General features: G+C 40.8%; 1 protein-coding gene across 11 annotated transcripts in view; it reads left to right on the top strand.

Annotated features, from left to right (window-relative positions):
- The window catches only part of ANO4 (anoctamin 4), a 439368-nt gene that overhangs the window by 81324 nt on the left and 336107 nt on the right, over positions 1 to 21937 (top strand). The window contains exon 1 of one of the 11 annotated variants that reach the window (XM_070370275.1): positions 44 to 284. The exons of 7 other annotated variants lie outside the window; for them this stretch is intronic. The gene's annotated coding sequence lies outside the window, so the exon portion shown is untranslated. Of the gene's footprint in view, positions 1 to 43; positions 285 to 607; positions 752 to 21937 lie in introns of those variants that run through there. 3 more of the 11 variants (XM_070370280.1, XM_070370277.1, XM_070370278.1) reach the window with 3 other exon arrangements.

Here is a 21937-nt window from a genome sequence, read left to right as displayed (position 1 = left end):
AGGAGAGCCCTGGGCGTGATGCTCTGAAATCCACCAGGCTGATCGCGCTCCAGCTCGCCCTCGGGAGAGTCCTGTTCCCGACTTCTCAGGGCTTTTACAGCACAAACAACTGCATGCGGGCCGGGGGTGGGGGAGGCTGAGAAGGACTTGTGTATGTTGGTTTTCTCGTCTTTCATCACTTTGTTGGCCTCATCCGTTGCCTAGATCTCCGCGGTGGATTTCTTTCTGTCTAAGACTCTGAGGAAGGATCCCTTCTCCTTCTGTTGACTCTTTCTATTTTTATGGTAAGTGCTTGCATTCAATGAGCAGCCCTGCTGCAGTGAAGTGAACGCTTAGCTAGCTCGCTCGCTTCCTAGCTAAGCTTAGTGACCTTCTCTCTGCGTTTCTCTAGTGTTCTTGGGTCCATGTCCGGGGGTGGGGAGTGGGGATCCAGCTGTTGAAAATGCTGGAGGGTCGTTTGTCTGGCTTGTTTGTCTTTTTGTTTTGTTTAATTGTTTCCATAAACGGAGCTCTTCGGCTGTGATGGAAACATAAGCACTCTCTCTTTGTCCTTGAAGCGGCAGCCAGGGAGATGCGAGCATGATGGTAAACTGCAGCAGTGTGCAGGGGATCCGGGGAGGGCGACGGACAAATCTGGGGGCGAGATGAACCCTCGGCGTGCTCAGGTGCACTCTCTCCGAATCCGGAAGGGCCGGGCTGATCGGCCCACCTAGCGAACTGTTCCATCTTTCCCGGAGACGACGGCACACGTGTGAGTTATGTCGGAGTCGGCTGGGGGCAGCGGCGCCTTAAGCACCTGCCTGTGGGTCCACACCAGCCCTGCGTCTTTCTCGTGGGCTTTACAACTCGGGTGGTAACATTGGCGGCGGCGGGAGGACCCCTGTGCCGGCGAACGGAGTAGACCGCATGACCTCATTGCTTTTTCCCTTTGGAATTTCAGGGTGCCTGTTCTGCAGACGGGTCTCTTCCCATCCTCTTCCCAGGGTGGTGGGGCAGTGAGAAGAGGCACGTTTTTTTTTGAGTTGACAACATAGTTTCAATCTTCCTCTTGGTAGATAAAAGGCTTGGAGGCTGTTAGAATGGTTAGACTTTGCTCACGGAATATAAGCAGGGTTGGAAGGAAGAACGTGCGTGTTGCGCTGACATCAGGCCGGCTGTTTTGTTGCAGGGCATTTACTCTTAGATTCGTGTTCTGATTTTTCACCTGGTCTCTGAGGCTGGTGGCTCCGGCACCACAGCTTCGGGTCAATGATTGTCAGCCCCTGGAAGTCCAAAGGAAACACATCGTGAACACAAAGTACAGCTCTATCTTGTGGAACCTGGCATTAAAGGGGAGTCTCTTCTCATAGGGAGATGTCTGTCTTGTCGTTTTTTTTTTTTTTTTGGTAGCAGGTGTCTTGGATTATTTTGGTCACCGCAGCATTCCAAAGAATAAGCTTTGCAGTTCTCATTCTGCTCCTTATTTTCCAGTCTTGGACTGGAGATGGGTTATCTTACTTGATTTTGTGTGGGTTTTCTGATTGTGGTTCACTTAACTCTAGGGAGGGGGAAATGTGGGGTGAAATTTCTGGTCTTTCTCCCTGTTGATTGGGAGTTTGGAACGGAAAGTTGCTTGACCGGCTTGCTCTTTCTCACCACTTTTATTTCTACCCTCAGTGTGGATTTGTCTTAAAATAGTGGTGATGACATCAGACATATGCTTTTATCTTATTCCCTAGGTACATTTGGTTGGTTTTTGGTGGAGGGTTCTTTAAATACATGAAAGCATATATTAAAACAAAGAACAAGAATTTATAGATGTTTACATTATATCCCAGCTTCACAGTGAAACCAGCAAATAGGATAACAGCAACAAATTAGGATCCTTGCATACTGTAACCTCTGAATCATTAAATAATGCTTGAAATACTTTCATCATTGTTTGCATTAGCTTTCTAATATCCATACCTCCCTACACTTAGTTATGGCTGGGAGAAATGTTGTCATTTAACTGGCTGACTTCTCTGCTTCCTTTGATTCTAATGTTTAGTTGTTGACTTTCAACTCTACTGGTGTTTTCTTACTTTGCTTAATTATTTCCCCTCCAATTGCAAGGATTTTTATCAGGTGCTTGGCAACTCAACTTGATGTATTCATCAAGATGGAAAGAGTTATAGAGTCAGCTTGGGTGTCTTGGAAATAGACCCTGCATTTCACAAGACAGGCCATTTCAGATGCATTTAGAAATCTTTTGTTTTAATTAGTAGCAACATTAGCTTTGAGAGAGAATGCTGTGGGCGTTCTTCATTTTACTGAGCAGAATATTCATCTGTGCCATCAGAATTGTATCTGTGTAGCATATTTACAAGTGTATTGTTTACTTGTTGTGTACATATTTTCCGTATTTGTAGCATGCTCATTTAGAGGAGAGGAGAAACATTTCTGAGGCTCCGCTTTGCATTCTCCAGCTAGGTTTTTTTTTTTTTTTTTGGTAGGGATTTCCCCAATGATTCCACACCCCTCCTCCAGATAATGCCTTTGGGAATTTCTCTGAATTGGGAGAGTGCATTCTTTGTGTTTGCTTGTCTCAGAGCACGAAGTTAGGTTAATTCTTTTGCAGGGTCCCTGAAGGCAGCATATACAACCACTGCAGGAAACACTGGTAAAAGCTGTGCTGAATGGAGCCGGTAACTCTTAGCCTCTTGGTGTGATGTAGTCACTGCAACATTTTGTGTGTGTGTGTTTTTGTTTAGCTGCTATGTCTTGCAACCAATTTTGCTTGCAACCCTAGCAAATTGTATTTATTTGAAATGGGTCTAGAAACACCTAGATAGATGTAGATACAGTTACTCATACAAGTCATTAAAACAGTGCTTTTACTGTTTCTTTTGATGATGATCTAATTTGAAACCTATAGCTTATATTCTGAGTCAGTATTTTCCATTTTTTATCTTTCTGCTTTCTTTCCCGCTTCTGCTTTATGTTTCTATGCATGGACATGCATTATGTGTCCACCTGTAAACTCAATAACGATTGTTTGATTAATGAAGAGTTGGTTGACAGCTTCTCTTCCAGTAACCAAACTCTTGTGCTCAACCTGTAATCATGTAACTGAGAGAAGAAATTTTCCCTGTTAGTATAACTATAACCACATGTGTCTGTAGGCCTTCTTGTCATTGAAACTACTTTCCATAGTTGATTACTAGGACCAGAAATAGAATCACTTTTGCATTTTAATTAATGACATTCTAGATTTGTCTAGGTTGGAATGCCCTCAAATCTTGACATGTTTACTACTTAAAAGGTCTTTTGGTAAAGAGGGGGCGTTTATGGATGATATAAAATAAAATCACTTGATTGTGATTTCTTGGAAATTGAATGAACTATATCATTAAGGATGTTAGCTGAATTTTCCTGTGGCTTTTTAAAATATAATTAAGGTGACATATTCTTTTACCATCTCTCCATGAGCTCCCCCCCTTTTTTTTAAAGAGTAAAAAGAACATATAACTCCCACATAAAGCTGCTTAGAGGGAGAACCATTTTTTAACAGAGATTCAAAACCACTTCCAACACCAGCTATGGTGATCTACTTTGAAAGGAACTTGCTAGTCAATTGGCAACTCAGACAGATTGTATAAAAGAGGAGAGATTCTTCATGAGCTGTGTTGAAGACTGCATTTTTGATCTGTCTCCCTTCTAAATTCATCTAGGACTATAGTCACTAGGTCAGCTTTGCAGAAAAAAAAACCATGTACTTAGGAGCTTAATAATCTACCCACACTGTCATAAATGTTTATGTTGCAAGTTATATCTCTTGGGTAGTAAAGGGAGTTGGCAGAATTTTGGAGGAGAGTCAAATCACAGCCTGAAAATAATGTAAGATGAAAGGGGAAAAATTCCTCCCCATACTTAGCATGAATTCTCTACTCTGGCTGCTGGCCTTTAAGTCTGAAGAGTCAAGAAACTGTTAAAAATACATAATGACAGGGTTGGTGGGCCTGTTCTCTAATAGAAATCTCTGACCCTTAACTAGGCATCTGCTGAGTGACCTTTTGGCTTGCAGCCATTCTTATAGGAAGCAGACATATTGTCATACAGCAGGAATTCACTTACATTTTTCCCATTGGTCTCCCACTGGGGACCTCCTGTGAGTGTCAGAGAGGGAACAGTGTCTGGACACCATTAGAGACCACGGGCAGTCCCAGCAGGATGTCTTCAGGACCCCAAGTGCCTGTCTGGTCTCAGCCACGAACTGGCTGTCAGACTCAAACTCATAATTGGGCTTGGAGAACCAGATAATCTGAAAAGTGAAAGTGAAAATGTTAGTTGCTCAGTTGTGTCTGACTCTTTGTGACCCCACAGGCTGTAGTCTGCTAGGCTCCTCTGTCCATGGGAGTTCCCAGGCAAGAATACTGGAGTGGGTAGCTGTCCCCTTCTCTAGGGGGTCTTCCTGACCCAGGGATCAAACTCAGGTCTGCCACATTGTAGGCAGATTCTTTACTGTCTGAGCCACCAGGGAAGCCGCAGATAATCTGAGGGCTCTCCCAATCACTTAAAAATCATGAACTGTTGTTCCAGCTCTGTTTTTTAACTAGATGGGTGATTTCTAAGGCAATTGACCCAGATGAGACATTCCTGGGGGATGGGGAATGAGCTGTGCCTTCCCTCAACCCTACAAGACCCCAGCATGTCATGACAGTGACACGATCATCAGAGTTACTCAGAAACATGTGCTGATGTTGATCCTTCATGATCAGGGCTTATGTGGGTATGGCGACTACCTGCTGCCCCGGGGACACCTTGAAGTACCTCTCCTTGTCATCATAAGGGACCTTGAGGAGTATCTTACCTACCGTCTGGTTTCATAGATAAGAAAGCTAAAGTCCCGGGAAGTTAAGTCACTACCACAGGAGAGATCCGGTCAACACCTGGGCAAGACAGTTGAGTCAATGTGGATAGATTTACTGAGACACCAGCTCCACTCCTGGTGCGGGGCCCCTTCCACGATACACAGCTGACACTTACTGTGTTATTCTTTGCTCACAAAACTGCTTTGTGACATCTAACTCACTGCTGTCCATTATTTCTGGGGTTATTTCATGCAGATTACGTGGCTGTGCCAGTCAGAGTGAGTCACATCAAGCAACTGTTTATGGTCACGTGTTTATGCTTGTGCGGAAATGCATTTTTTATATTGAAACTGCTTTTCTTAAGAACGTTTCAAGAATTCTAAAAATATTATGCTTGATTTCCCACCCCCTGGGCTTCAGCTGTTTCTGTTCAGTTGAGGGGGTGATGTTTACGGATCAGTTCCTTTGTCTATTTATTTACTCCAATATTCATTGAGCACCTGACGTGTCCACCCTAGTGCCAGGCAGTGGGGACCTCCTGGTGACACAGCTGGATGCTGCCATTGTTCTGAGGGCGTTCAGTTTAGTGATGCTTCATGGAGTTCATCATCTCTTGACTTTTTCAGCCAGTGGCCTGCTTACTGTTTCATAACCGTTTCTGAAAGAGCCCAAGTTGAGAAACAGTTTGCCTGGGCAGTTCATTCCTGTGATTATTCCACTGAGAAGTTCTTTTCATAAAAAAGCACCTTTGCTGTCATTGCAAGGTATATCTTTACCATTTTCCAAAATAGTATTTTTAGCTTGTGATTTTTGTTACCTGATTCAACAAAAGAGATTAATTAGCTGAACTTGTTTGTGCTGTTGTTGGGATTCACCAAGATGACTGTTCCATTTTTTGGCAAAACTAGCCTGATTTCCTGGAATTGTAAATTCATAGTCTGGATAGCACAGTGTCCATGGAACTAACTGTAGGTTAAAGACCAAACTCCTTAGCCTTGTATACTAGGCCTGTTATAATGTACAGCCATTGCTTCTTATTCTGCAACTCCCCTAGAACATTCCAGAAATACCAAAACATTTGTAGTGCTCCGAAGTAAGGAGCTCTCACTTGCCTCTGTGCCTTTGCACATGCTATTTCTCCTGAGACTAACTTTCAGGACAATCTCAGACAACATCTCCCATGGAAATTTTTTGACACTTACCACTTTTACTGAGCCTTGTGCCCAAAGCTGAGCTAGGTAGACCCTGTCTGTCTTCTTACATACCTCGTAGGACTTGATATAGACATCATGCTGCTACTGCTGCTAAGTCACTGCAGTCGTGTCCGACTCTGCGTGACCCCATAGACAGCAGCCCATCAGGCTCCCCCGTCCCTGGGATTCTCCAGGCAAGAACACTGGAGTGGGTTGCCGTTGCCTTCTCCAATGTATGAAAGTGAAAAGTGAAAGAGAAGTCGCTCAGTCATGTCCGACTCCTAGCGACCCCATGGACCACAGCCCAGTAAGCTCCTCCATCCATGGGATTTTCCAGGCAAGAGTACTGGAGTGGGGTGCCATTGCCTTCTCCGATAGACCTCATAGGACTTTATAAACTATTATTATAATTCCTTGTCTACTTGCGTCTCTCCCAAGTAGACAGTTTGTTCCTTGAGGCATGGACCATATTTTCATCTCTATACCCTAAGGCCCAGGAGAGTGACTGCTGAATAGCAGATATCCAGTAATTCTTGAGTCAGGGACTGAGCAATAACAATAATTCTTGAGCAAACAGATCGAGAATCATCATAGAAAACCTAGGGTGCTGATATTGGCAATGGCTGCTCTGTATGGAAAACTTAATTTTTCAAAATAATGTGACTATGAATTGTACTGAGAAGGATAAAGAGACTGGCAGCCATCCTGTGTAATCCATTAGAAATTCTATGTGAAATCCCAGAAAATGTTTTTGCCTCCCAGTGAGTTTCAATAAACAGTAAGAATTTATTAAGTGTCTTCTCTAAGCAGAGCCTTGTGTCAGGTCCCCAGGAATGAAAGTTTTAAAGAAAAAAAAAAGCAGTGTAATTCCTGTCCTCCAAAAAGCCACAAACTAGTGAAAACTTATTCTGTGACCTGATTACAAGGCAGACAGAGTCTAGTAGGCTGTAGACTTCAGACATGACGGAAGTAGAAAGGTCATTTTAGGCAGAGGGGCTGGCTTGAGTAAGAACTTAGAGATGTGATGGTGGGTCAACAATGAGGTAGCTTTGGTTGGAAGGTAAAGGGAGTGGGATGGGCCTGTACGGAGGGGAGTAGAAAATGCAGAACAGGATGAGGAACTTTTGGGTGGGGGAGATGGCAGTGGTATCAGAAGATCTGAGTGGCAGTTGATGAACTTCTGTAAGTTGGGAGATAATAGAGTCTAGAAAAAGACAGTTAGAAATTTGTTTGGAATCTCTCCTTGGGTTTAATTAAGTCAAAAGTCTGTATTCAGCAGGGGAGAAATGCAGTTGCTTAGCATAAGACATGTGTTTCTCACCCACCCCTTTTGCCCTTGAGGGTATAGTTTGACATTCAAAGTCATCACAAGGAAATGAAGCTGGGAAATCTAACCTAAATCAATCAGTTTTAGACCTAGAGAGAGTTGAGGACCGAGGTCACTGAAGTGCCTGTTAACACACTGTCCAGAGTGTAAAGAACCCCGTAGGCCCTTTGGTGCTTTATTGCTAATAATTTATGGCTTTTTTCTTTGGTGATTAGCCTTGTGCTATTTACAAAGAATACATTCATCTTACCCTGATGCTGGGAAAGATTGAAGGCGGGAGGAGAAGGGGATGACAGAGGATGAGATGGTTGGATGGCATCACTGACTCAATGGACATGAGTTTGAGCAAGCTCCGGGAGTTGGTGATGGACAGGGAAGCCTGGCGTGCTATAGTCCATACGGTCACAAAGAGTTGGACATGACTGAGCAACTGAACTAAACTGATAATCATCATCTTATGAACCAGTGGGTACAGGCATGCATGAACTAATTTCATGTAGGTGAAAAAGTGGCTTAGAAAATTTTGTGTTAGTTCATCCCTAAAGTATAATTTCTGCCGTGTCTTCCCTCCTTTTTTTTTAAGAGTCAGGAAACATATGTTTAGGAAGTGGTGAGTAGTTAAGTTTTGTACATCTCAGAATTGGATATGATCAGATGACTCTCCATCTTGAAAGTAACCTAAAAAAGATTGAGGAGGATCTCTAAATATCTTGGCCAGAGTATAAAAGCAAATCTTGTTTACGGAGTGAGAGATGATAAGCTAGAATAGCTTCATTCACTCACTCAGTCATTTAACGAGGACTACTGAGCGTTTATGGGCTTCCTTAGTGGCTCATAAGGTAAAGAATCTGCCATCAATGTGGGAGAATCAAGTTCAATCCCTGGGTCAGGAAGATCCCCTGGAGAAGGGAATGGCAACCCTCTCCAGTATTGTTGCCTGGAGAATTCCATGGACAGAGCAGCCTGGCATGGTGTCACAAAGAGTCAGACATGGCTGAGTGACTAACATGCATGCTGAACATTTATAATACTATGCTCCTGACTCAGTTCTGGGCACTGAAGAAACAGGCAAAATGGTCAACATCTTGTCTTCATGGAGAAAACATTGTGGTAGGAGGTGAGGAGGAAACAGATTATTTTGGCCCATACAAAGCATGTCAGATGGCGATAAGCACTATGGGGGAAAAAATGAATATTTTGTTCACATTTGGCTTTCTTTTGATTTATTTAACTTATTTGTTATGTTTGAATCATTTTCTTCATTTATTGTTTTCAGCCTCTTGTTTTTATATTTGCTTTCTGATGAGTCTATCATAAATAAAACAAATTTTTTTTTCTTGCTACGTAAGTGCAACTGTTGAAACCATTGGAGTGCTGTGAGCAAAAGTTAAAAGCAGGAATTCAGTTTTTGATCTGACTTAAAGGAAAAGTACTGTAGACATCAAAGCTCATATGAGTGTGTTTCTGAAGGGTAAAATTGTCAGAATTTAAAGGAACAGTATGGGATAGGAAGAGATCTCTCTCTCACCAGAATCTGAGGGGAGTGAATTAGGCTGTTCTTAGAGACAGAGTGTGAGCTTATGGGACTGTGGGAGACAGAGAAATGGTGGCCATCACCAGTGAGCATAACTCATTAGGAGAGGGAGATGGGAGTGAACTGAAATGAACACACAGGGAATTTAGCAAGGAATTTCAGTTTGGGAAAGAGGATAAAGCCTGTGAGACATATGTGTGTCAATGAGCAACGCTTCCAGAAACAGGTGCTGCCTAATGTGGAACATCTGTGTGAATTGGTTAATGGAAATAATGACTTGAAACAAAAAGCAGTATTTATGGATTTCTAAAAATTCCCACTCTATATTCTGTGTGATCTTGAATTCAGTATCAGTGTTCCATTCTATTCCAAGCAAGCTTCCAAGCAATACTTTCTACCTTCTAAAAAAATTAGGATTTAAAGCAAAATATCTTCTGGTGGTTCAGAGCTGCTCTGGGTCAGTCTGGTTCCCATTCTGGCCCTGCTAGTTGCTTGCCTTTGGATCTTGAGCAAGTTACTTAGTCTCTTTCTAAATTGATATGTTGTATTTTAATTTTCATTCAGTTCAAGAAATTTTCTTTGTTTTTGGCTGCACTGCATGCAGAATCTTAGTTTCCTGACCAAGGATCGAACCTGCACCCCCTGCAGTGGAAGCATGGAGTCTTAACTAGTGGATCACCAGGAAAGTCCCAGTTACTTACTCTCTTTGTATGTCATTGTCATCAGTTATAAAAAGGGGGTTAACTAATATTCTCTGTTTTATAGAGTGGCTGAGTTAAATGAGAGAGTACTTGGAAAGTACTTAGCACAGTGGCTATAAGATAGTCACACAGCCTAACAGTTGTTAGCTCATTATTATCATTGCCTCTCTGCTGTTAGGAATTTGGAGAAATTCTCACATATATATTTACCGGCCCAGCAGAACTTTTCTTTAATAATTCAGATTGTGCTTTCTTCTTCACGTTTGTGATTAATGATTTCACATTGGAGTTTTTTGGATGGATCTCACAGGTTTTGTTCTCAGTCTCTGAGAGGCTTATTGTGATTTAAAATTCACTTGGATCATAAATGAATCAAAGAGACATATGAACAGGAGAACTGAAGGCCCACTTGGCCAAAGGGGTCAGTGGGAGGAAGATCTACTAGACACAGGAAGCAACTTTCTGTCACAAAAAGAAAAAGATGAGATTGAAGAGAAAAGCACAGGATGGAAGCAAATATGATTACATTCCTTTGACTCTTGATATTCTAGAGGGTTTAGGAATGATGGCTCTTCAGATGGACTCTGGTCTAGACAAGCTACTGCTGTGCTGTGACTTGCAGTTTCCTGGAGAGAACAACCAAGGAAAGGGGACTGGTGGAGATGGGGGCAGGGTGGTTAGAGGAGAGTAGTCATATGCCAGGAAGTATGTAGGAAATATTTCTAATAGTGGAATGCTGGGTCACAGGACTTGTGAGTTGAAAATTTTAAGAGCTCTTACCAAATTGTTGTTGACTTTAATCTGCCGGGGAATAGTAGCATCTCATAGTTTAATTTGAGTATCTTTTCGTGTGACATCTTCGTATCTTTCTCTTCTGTGCCCTTTGCAAGCTTACTTTTAAGATTTGAGTTTTGACCTTAAATTTTAGGAACTCTTTATAAAAGAAATTAACATTTTCTGATATGATTTTCCCCTAAATGGTTCCTGCTGTTCTGCCATTTATCTTTTGATATTGTCTATGACATTTTGGGCATAAAAGCTTTGTTTTTATATAGTTAAAGTTGTCATATGTTTCTTTCTTTCTGGATTTTGTATGATAATCAAAAAAGCCTAACCCACTCTTGGATCGTAAAATTGATTCTTCAATAATGTCTTGTTGGACTTCTATGAAGATTTTATTTTCATGTATTTCTTTGGTTCAAACTTATTTTGCTGTAGTAATGAAATAGAAATCTGAATTTATTTTTCTTCAATAACTACCCACTTCTCTCCAAACATTTCTTGAATGATGTCTTTCCCTTGCTTTTACTGTGATGGTTCTTGAGAGAGATGATTTTTACTTCAACCAGGGTGAAAGTGGAAGGAAAGGGTAACATCCTGTATTTAGTCCCCTCTGCAGTTAGAGCTATTTTTGGAGAGTTTGCTCTGTTTTGTTGACTTCAGTTTGTTGGATAACTGCACTGTGTTAATTTCTTTTAGTTTTCTATGGTTTAATATCTCGGATGGCTAGTCTTCTTTTATTAATATTTTTTTTCTTCTAGGATTTTCTTGTGTCTTCTTACATTCTTTTTTCTATATGAACTTTGAAAATAGTTTGGTTCTTTAAAAATCATGTTTTAGGGGGAGGGTTGAATTAAGTTTATAGATTAAGGAAAGTATTTTATGAAATTGAATAAATTCTGTCCTCAAATAGGGTATAGGTTCCCATTTATTCAGATCTTCTTTTGTGAAGCTCAGTAGTGTTTTAACATTCTTCACATGTATCAGTAGTATCTTTTCTTTGAATAAATTATTTGATATGGTATTATGATAAGTCCTTACTAGTCTTCATATATTTCCAGAAGTATTGAGAGATGAGAAAGGAATGGGAGTGTTCATTGAGCACTGTAGACTGAATAAATTACCTGGGGGAAAATATTTAAAAATCCATATAGATGTGATTGCTTTTTTGTTCCTTTTTTAAAACCTCATATTTTGAATTGTTGGTTTAACCATGAAAATGTATTTGTTTTAAATTTGCAATTGAATTTCACACTCAGAAATTCAGAGGACCAGTTACTCTGATCCTTTCGCACAGTGTCCTTTTTACATTCTTCCATTAGCTCCTTTATCTATTAACTAACTCAGGAGACATTTAATGAGCACTTGCCGTAGGCCAAGCATTTAGGAATATGAATATTAACAAGACGTGGTTCCTTTCATCAGGGGGTTTTCAACGTTCACTGGGAGACTGACCTGAAAACAAATAATTATAATGATACTGTGGCAGTGTGCTTGCTTGAAAACCTGTGCATGGTAGAGTTGGAGTATAGAGGGGAGGGTTTAGGGCTGCCTTGGGCCAATCAGAGAAGGCTTCCCTGAGGATTCTCATCTGAACTGAGACCACTTAGATGAGCTGCTTCCAGGTGGGCAAAGCAGAGGGGGCTGCTCCAGGCAGAGAAGTGAGCCAGTGTGAAGACAATGTGGCATAACTTGATCTGCAAGTAATTGAGCCTATGGGGCCAGAGCAGGAGATGAGGCTTGGCAAGTAGGTGGGTGCCAGATCTCAAAAGGCTTAATATGACATGCTAAGGAGATTTTGCTATATTCTATAGGCATTGGAGAAAACTCTGAGCAGGAAAAAGTCAAGGTCAGAGTGCAGATTCCTGTCACTCTAGTAGGAGTCAAGTGGGGAGGAAGGGCGTGTGCATACAATGAGGACTACTAGTACAGAGATTGTAACAGTCAGCCCAGTAAAACTAGTTTAAACTGGGTCAGTGGCGTGGGGCATGACAGAGGAACCTTATGTGAGATTCATTCAACAATTACTCATTATGATTGCATGTAGGCCAGGTTCTGTTCTTGGCTTCAGGGATACAGCAGTATATAACGTAGATATGCTCCCTGCTTCCAAAGAGGTTACACAGGAGACCTGCAAAGAAGCTGATCAATAAAATGTGGCAGGCAGTGGTAAGTGCAATGAAGCAGTATGAAGGAATGGAGAGTGGTGTGGAGTATGCTGGTCAGGATGGTCCTGTCAGCAACGTGATGGTTGAGCAGAGTGAAAGAAGCTAGCCAGGGGATATATGAGAAAAGGGTATCCAAGCAGAGGACACAGCCAGTGGACTGGCCCTGAGTAGGGACTGTGTGTGGCATGAACAAAAAATAGGGAGGAAAACACGAGGCCTGGAGCAGTGGGACAGGAGAATGAGGCTGGGAGCCAGAGGTCATGGTAGATGTTAGACTTTATCAGGGTGAGATGGGAAGCCGGGCAGTGTTTTGAGTAGAAGAGTGGCAACCTTGAAAGGATCTCACTTGCTGCTGCATGGAGAACACAGTGGGGAGTCAGGGTGGAAATAGATCAGTGAGGGGACTGGTGGAGAAGTCCAGAAGAGAGGAGCCGATGGGCCGAGGAGTGGCCTTTGAGGTGGTGAGAGGTGGATCTGTCTCCACACTGGAGCTGCAAGATTCAAGCACAGAATATTTTAAAGGAAGATAAGGAAAGACTAGCTGGCGAGGGCTACTTCAGCACGAGCTGTCAGTGCAACTGATTGCTGAGTGGGCCACCGTGACCTCTCTCAGGGTGAACTACTGTACATCTGTATGCTTGCAAACCACACTGGAATGTGTGAAATGATTCAATAGTGAATTCCCAGAATTGCCTTACTGTGTCTGAGGCTGTGTTAAATAGGGTTAATTGAAAGTATATGAATGGTGTCTACTTTCCTGAGCAATAAAATTGATAAAGAGTCTACACTAAAATTTAACTTTAAGCAATTTCACAGCCTGAGAATTTTCAGCAAAGAATAATCAGGACCCTGATAATAAGAAATTGCCAGACTGGATTGACATGGGAGAGGGACAAATTGGGGGCACAGAAAAGGACCCACAGATCATGAACCTTGGGAGTGTGGGGAGAAATGAATGAAATGTGGCTGAACATAATAAATTGCCTAACATTTAATTCAAGGGCTTTTAGCTAAAGAGAGTTGTTTCTAAAACCTTGGTATTCTTCTCCATTAGCTAAAGGTTATAATATGTTTCAGAGTTAAGACTAGTTCCTTATCTTTGAGAGTTATCTTTGCAGAGCTATTCATTCTAAATATTATATTTCTGTAAATCACATGGTGTTATGTCCGAAAACTGAAAATACAATCATGAAAAAAATTTTATGGATCCCAACCTCTTGTCAGACCCTGCCTTTTGGAGGCTTTTAGGCTGCTAATAAGAATGTAAATTTCCTCTGCAAAACTGAGAATGAAAACCATGTCCCAAACTGCTCCAGTTACCATGGACTGTGGGTATATTTACACAATAGGAGTAGAAATTAAAATTGGTCAGGAATAGAGACTTGGTCTCTACTGAACAAGGCATTTAATTTGACCGATATTCTCCAGTTAACTGTACAGTAAACCGTGCACAGTCCTCATTGAGTTGGGTGGGTTCATTCTTTCTTGAATTAATCTGCTCTTGTCATCGTAAGTCATGAAATTAAAGAACTTTTCAATTGTTATAGTAGTCAAAGTAATGGATAAGGAGTCCCTTCAACAAAGACAGTCAATATGAATCCTTTATACATAATTGAGCATGAGATGGCATTAACATTCCCCTGTATTATAACCCTATATAGACTTTTGATACAACATGTGTGGGTATATGTATGTATATACATGCAGACACATTTGTAATTCCTCTCCTCCACAAACCACAGTAGTCCTTTTGAATTATGACCCATTCTTATTTTCTTCTTAATTCTTTACATCTAGCTTAGTGTCTAGCACAAGGTAGGAGCTCAAACAATTGTTAATCAAAACCTAAAATTAGATTTTGATTTTTGTTACTGTTTTGTTGTTTAAATACTCCTGTATCCTGTTTAGTTTTGTATTATTTTTGGAGGCCCAAATGATTGTACCTTATATTCTTGGTACCTTGGTTTGATGTGACAGTCTATAGCATATTCATGATTCCAAGCATTAAAAAAATAGGCAATATTTTAAAGGGAAGTAGCTCTGTAGAAGGAGAAGGCAATGGCATCCCACTCTAGTACTCTTACCTGGAAAATCCTATGGATGGAGGAGCCTGGTAGGCTGCAGTGCATGGGGTCGCTAGGAGTCGGACACAACTGAATGACTTCACTTTCACTTTTCACTTTCATGCATTGGAGAGGGAAATGCCAACCCACTCCAGTATTCTTGCCTGGAGAATCCCAGGGATGGGGGAGCCTGGTGGGCTGCCGTCTGTGGGGTCGCACAGAGTTGGACACGACTGAAGCGACTTAGCAGCAGTAGCAGCAGCTCTGTAGATCTAAAAGGATGTGGAAGGAGCATGAGATTATAGGACAAAACTCCAGCCTGTGTACACATATTTAGGTCATTGTTGTTCAGTCACTAAGTCCTGTCTGACTCTTTGCGACCCTATGGACAGCAGCACACCAGGCTTCCCTTCCTTCACTATATCCAGGAGTTCGCTCAAACTCATGTCCATTGAATCAATGATGCCATCCAACCATCTCATCCTCTGTTGCTTCCTTCTCCTACAGTCTTCAATCAAACATATATAGGTACCTGTATGTATATTCCCTCATGCCAGAAGGAATTTTGGCTGCTAAGAATACAAAATGGGACAAGGAATAGAATTAAATCGTGTGTCAGAATGACCTAAGCATAAGCTCCAGGGGCCAAAACTTTGCCTGTAAGTTTTCTGTGAGCCAGCGGGAAGAGGAAACACTTGGAGGAGTACAGAGAAACCAGCTTCTCAGGATGATTATAACTACTCTTGGCACCAACATCAGACGAGAATTTCTCCCAGGAGTCTCCATAAAGAGTACACTGTGTTTTGTTTTGAAAATCAAGTTTTGTAAGGCTGATTCTCCTAAAACATTTTTGGGTTAATAGCATCGCTTCAAAGCAAAATTTTGTAAGAGCCATGGCAAGGTTTTGATGTGGTACCCTATTCTCTGCGGATCTGATTTGGCCCACTGATAGGAGAGCTAGATGAACTCCTTGTCCTTCCAGCAGGCTTCCCTGTGATTGTTTTTCTCAACTGAGGTTTTGAGACTATTCATTGCCTTGGAACATGAGGCAGTACTTCCTGATAAAGCCTAAAGTGCAGCCACTCTGTGTGGCCAATTAAGGAAAGACTTGGTGCCCTAGCAAGTGTCAAATTAAAGGTGGGGTTAGCATCCTTCAGAGTGAGCTGAGTTGGTAACAGACACATTTCCCCGAGGCTCCCCTCACATCCCCCCACGGATTTCTAATGGCAAGCAGAGGGGACACCCAACAGCTCGGCTAGGATTATACACAGAAAATTCTACAATGATCAGACAAATGGGTAGTCCGCTCCAGAGGTTTAAAACAGGTATCCCTGGGTATATTTGAACACTTAAAGCATAGAATGTTTTGAGGGTATCGGTTCCCAATGTCTGAGCTCTTATTTCTCACTTCCCCTTTCACTGTTACTCTTTGCCCATTTTAGACAGGAAGTCATCTTCTTATATGTCCCACATCTCAGTGTATTGTGCAGGGGTCAAGAATCCACCTGGGCACCGGACAAAGCAGCAGTCTGAAACATTTTCTTGCAAAGAGATATGGTAGAATGGGCTATAAAAAGACTTCCCAACATATAACAAATACTCCTACATTGGGATAAAGTTCTGTGGGGAAGTAGACTGAATAAAAGAGTTAACGGGAAAAAAAAGCTATATAAAATTTCCAGTTGATAGGAGCTTGAACTTGGTTATATTTTAAATGGATGATGTTGTTTACATTAGTGAAGATTCTCTAGAGAAACAAACTAATAGCATACATGCATACATATATACACATCCACATATGGGAGAGGGGGTTGTGGGGGCTAGGAAGGAGATATAAGAGATTATAAGGGATTAGCTCTTGGGATATGGAGGCTAAGAAGCCCCAGGATCTACAGTTGGCATGCCTGAGACCCAGGAGAACCAGTGGGCTAAGTTCTGTCCCAAAGCTGGCAAGCTCAAGACTCAGGAGTCGGTGTTTTGGTTCAAATCCAATGGTCCAAAAAGACCAACATCCCAATCCAAGGCTATTAGGAAGGAGTTTACTCTTACTTAGCTTTTTTGTTCTATTCAGATCTTCAATGGATTGGATGAGATCCTCACATGGTGGAGTAGGGTGAGAGAAGGGAGGAAGATGAACTGTTTTCTTTACTCATTCAGATGTTAATTTCACCCAAAAACATCCTCACAGACAACCCAGACTGTTTGACCAGAAGTCTGGGCCCCTTGTGGTAAAGCTAATAGAAGTTATGTATTACTCAGTCATTAAAAAGAATACATTTGAATCAGTTCTAATGAGGTGGATGAAACTGGAGCCTATTATACAGAGTGAAGTAAGCCAGAAAGAAAAACACCAATACAGTATACTAATGCATATATATGGAATTTAGAAAGATGGTAACAATAACCCTGTGTACGAGACAGCAAAAGAGACACTGATGTATAGAACAGTCTTATGGACTCTGTGGGAGAGGGAGAGGGTGGGATGATTTGGGAGAATGGCATTGAAACATGTATAATATCATATAAGAAATGAATCGCCAGTCCAGGTTCAACGCAGGATACAGGATGCTTGGGGCTGGTGCACTGGGACGACCCAGAGGGATGGTATGGGGAGGGAGGTGGGAGGGGGGTTCAGGATGGGGAACACGTGTACACCTGTAGTGGATTCATGTTGATGTATGGCAAAACCAATACAATATTGTAAAGTAATTAGCCTCCAATTAGAATAAATAAATTTATATTTAAAAATTTAAATCTTCAAATAAAAAAAATAAAAATAAAAGTTTGCTGTTTACATTACCAAAAATTATGTTCTTTGTAATCCTATGTAAATTTATGATGATGTCAACTTAAAACTTCATTAAGGGTCTCAAGACTTTAGGAGGGGATACAGAAGTTTTTGTCTTTAATCTTATGACATACATGAGTGAAAGTGTTTGAAAATCCAAAATCTATTCCATATAGTATGACCGAGATAATTTTAGCCTGATACTTGTTTAACCCAAAGCAAAAACCTCAACGATAAAAGGGTAGTCTCTTCTTTAGGCAAAGAATGTAGATTCAGAACGTATCAGAGTATGACACTTGTCACTGTGTACTTCACCACCACCCTGGTCAAAGCCACCGTTGTCTCTTGACTGGATCATTGCAGCAGCCTCTCTTATTTGACCTTGACTTCTTCACTGTGTTCTCAGCACAGAAGTCTGGAGTCATCCAGTTAAAACAGAAGTCATGTCATGTCAGTTCTAACTTAACATTTTATTGACTTTTCAAGGCCCTAAATAATTTCCTCGCCCCGCCTTGTGCTTTCTTCACTCTGCTCCAGCTGTGGTGGCCTCCTCGCTGCTCCTTCAGCACGTCATGATACACTTTGAAGCCCCAGATTTTTGCACACTTTACTCCCCATGCCTGTAACACTCTTCTTTATCTATTTTCTGAGCTTTATCTATCTTCTTACCTCCAAGTCCCTGCCCAGGCTCTCAGAGAGGTCTTCCTCAACCACTCCATTTGTACTTCCCACTTCTTGATATTCTCTGTCTCCCTTGCAGCTTAATTTTTCTCCAAAGTACTTACCATCTTCTAACATACTCTGTAGTTTGTTCATTTGTCTTCATATTACCTGTTTCCATTGACTAGAAAGTGAGGATTTGATGTGTATTGCTCACTGGTGTTCCTGGTGCCTAGAACAATGCATGGTAACTAGCACACAATAGACATATCCTAGGCATATAGTAAATATTTATTTAGTAAGTCAGCCTGAATTTTATATAGTTTTCATAGGTTAAGTTCAATATTTTATCTATGTTTTCTCAACTAGCAAGGTATTTAGTAAAGAATAAATAATGTTAGTATAGGATCTATTTTTAATTCTTAGTTGAAATATAATTAACAATATATTAGTTTCAGGTGTACAGATTCAGTTGTATAGATCTTTGAAAATATGTAATTATTTAATGTTTTGCTGAATTTGAGTTTAAATTTTCCTTTTTCCTTGAAACTAATCTTGTTTCATTTTTTCATGTCTTTATCTTGTTTGAATTTTTAATTTAAAAGATGTGTATTTTAAAAGCTAGTTTGAATGCCTGTATTTCTTAAAGTACCTCAAATCTGTTTTCAAATGAGCTAAGTTCGATGTGACCAGCCATGGCGGGGCTTTTGGGGGGACTGCAAGGCCACAGGAGGAGCTACTGCTCAGGGATGTTGGATGTTGATTCTGCTTCCGCAACTCTCCACCATCTCCCTACCTGGGAAATACGATCTTGCTCATGCCCCACTGAGTTCCAGAACCAAATGTTTTTAGTGCCACTTCAAAAGGCAAAGCAGGGCTGTTAGCATCAGTTTGAGAGTAATGAAGTAAGCCTGGGAAGGAGAACAGATCTTGGGGAGAGCTAGGTTTCTCTCTCCGTTCTGGCAGTGCCTTGGCCGCATGGGGGAGGAGGGTCGATGTCGATGGCGTTGGAGTTGTTTGTGTGGCTGTGATGGAGGAGGAGGAGTTGCTGCTGGTGTGCAAAGTTCTTTCCGCCAATCCATAATACCTATTGTGCTGCATAAACTCAGTACAGTTTTCATTTCTATGTGATTGTTTTGGGATAGTTTTGAAGTAGTCATGGTTCGTATTAAGAAAATGACTGTGTTGATGTCCTTTAAGACACCTGAAGATTTCCAGGAACTTCTTTGAGTCAGAACATGAAGACCATATTTCTATTTTGAGGTCCTGTGAACTCCTTCCAGCCTTGAACAGGTTGAGTTGTTTATGTCTCTGATGCTTGCTCATGCACATGTGTTCTTACTCATGTGGATTCTCTGTTAGGCTAAAACACTTTCAGCCTAGTATCTTTTTAAAAAAATTATTGCTTTACAGTTATTTATTGGTATAGTTATTTTACAATGTTGTGTTAGTTTCTTCTGTATAATGAAGTGAATCAGCTATACATATACATGTATCCCCTCCCTCCTGGATCTCCCTTCCACCCATCTAGGTCATTACAGAACAGTGAGCTGAGATCCATGTGCTATACACCAGGTTCCTACTAGCTAGCTATCTTGTGTATTTGTCAATCTCAATCTCCCAATTCAGCCCATCCCCCTACGCCCCAGCCCCATATCCATACATCTGTTCTCTGCATCTCTACTCCTGCCCTGCAAATACATTCATCAGTACCATTTTTCTAGATTCCACATATATGCATTAATATACAGTATTTGTTTTTCTTTCTGACTTCATTCTGTATGACAGACTCTTAAATCCATCTACCACCCCACATCCTTAAAAACAAAGACAAAGCTTTTGTTTCCTCCTTAAGTCTGTTTGCAGTGTTAGCCTCTTAATGCTACATTGCATTTTTAAGCATGCTTCACACACATATTTATTGAGGTGTATTGTATGTAACTCAGACATTTCAAACATAGAAGTCAGTAAAAATTTTTAATATATTTACCAGCTCGTGAGATATAACCAGTTTTAGAATATTTCATCACCCATTTAGATTTATCATGTCCATTTACATTAATATTCCTGCTTTATTTTTCTTCTAATTTTAAAGGGACTGTAAGTTCATATGAGAAAATGCCTAAGAACACTACGTTACAGATGAAGGAAAGGAAAGCAGGAGGGACAGGACCAGAATTTTATCTTTTATCAAAATGTGAATGCTAGCATCTGTTTTTATTTTTTTAAAAAACTGATTTTTTCCCCTTGTCCTATATTTTTATCAACAGAAATACAATAAGAGATTAAAGTGGGGCTCTATCTTAGTTTTGCATGCGATCCCAAAGGCTAAGAATAGTATAAGAGGTTCTCCCATGGCAATTACCCATTCAGAGCATGCAGAGACTCATTACAGAATTGTCTGCTTCATTCTATGTATGAGATTTAAGTTGGGGGCCGTGGTGAACATATTGGTGGGGTGGGAGAATGGAATGGGGGACTCATCTGTCCCTCCAAACCAAGTGAGAGGAACCCTAAGTGATCTTGACAGGTGCTCCTTGGCTGGAATTTGGGGGACACGAGGTTTGTGGAATCTCATAGGCATCTAAAACCTGAATAGGTAGAAGGCTGCTTTCAGTGAGAGCAAAGAGCAAGAGGGAGCTGTAAGGAGATAACTGCGTGTTGGTGGACCAAGGATTGTGGGATTTTTCTCATGTATCCAGAGGATGTTCTGGGATAACTTTAAAAAGTGAGTCCCCTCAAAAGAGAACTGCCTGAGAGGCTTTGGGGGAGGTGATGGCAGAGAGAGAGTGTGAGACGGAGTATGAATGAATATAAGTGGTGATCAGTTCCCTAAATATTCTAGGTATGTAGGAATGTAGTCTAAACAGATCATAGAAAAATGACCCATTTGCAATCTGGCCATCTGGGAAGCATTATTGTATAGAGCTTTGGAATATAACAAACCTGGATTTAAATCTCTCCATGATCCTCAGCAAGTTATTTAGATTTTCTGAACTTTCAGAGTTATGACTAGTATTTGTTGTAATAATACAATCATTGGCTTTGACAAGTCCTGGTCTAAATATTAACATTTTGATACTTGGCATTGGTTGATGAAAGCCAATTCTGTAGTGACAATTAGTATCCATCACATAGCTAGGGATCTGAAATGGTCATTAGCAGGTACCACAAGCATTTAACATACAATTTTCAATATTTAACAAAATCCATGGGACTTCACTTACTATACTGCATTTACTTATTTGGATCAAATTTGTCAATTTTTATAAGCCTGTTTACATATATTTTGAAAATAAAAATAAAATAGTATAAATGTAATTCCGTTTTTATCTAGAATACAATTCAGATTTATTAACTTTAAAATAAGAATATTTTAGGCATTGTTGTAAGATTTTTTAGCAGATAACATTATGAGTGTGTTACGTATTTATGCCAGCCAACAAAAGTTTTTTGGGGACAAAATTGAATTATTTACAACCATAGAAGTATAAACAACAAAAAAGTTTTGGTGTTAATACTGCAGTAAACAATCATGCTTTGAACTGTGTGTGCAGCTTATATGTAGAAACTGATTTTGCAGATTGGATCCTGGGTGTTAAGAAAAAGTTTGAGATTTTGAAGAGAAGACAGTTTAATTTAAAAAATCCACTTCATTCAATGTTCTTTGTCTTCCCAAAGCATTTAAAGTATATACCTGTCTTAGCACTATTCAGAGGCTTCCCTGGTGGTTCAGCAATAAAGAATCTGCCTACAATGCAGGAGCTGCAGGAGACACAGGTTTGATCCCTGAGTTAGGAAGATCGCCTGGAGAAGGGCATGGCAACCCACTCCAATATTCTTGCCTGGAGAATCCCATGGACAGAGGAGCCTGGTAGGGTACACAGTCCA

The sequence above is a fragment of the Bos mutus genome, chromosome 5 (assembly GCF_027580195.1).
Source record: "Bos mutus isolate GX-2022 chromosome 5, NWIPB_WYAK_1.1, whole genome shotgun sequence".
In the NCBI taxonomy this organism is placed as follows: Eukaryota; Metazoa; Chordata; class Mammalia; order Artiodactyla; family Bovidae; genus Bos; species Bos mutus.
This window is presented reverse-complemented; position numbering and strand designations above follow the sequence as displayed.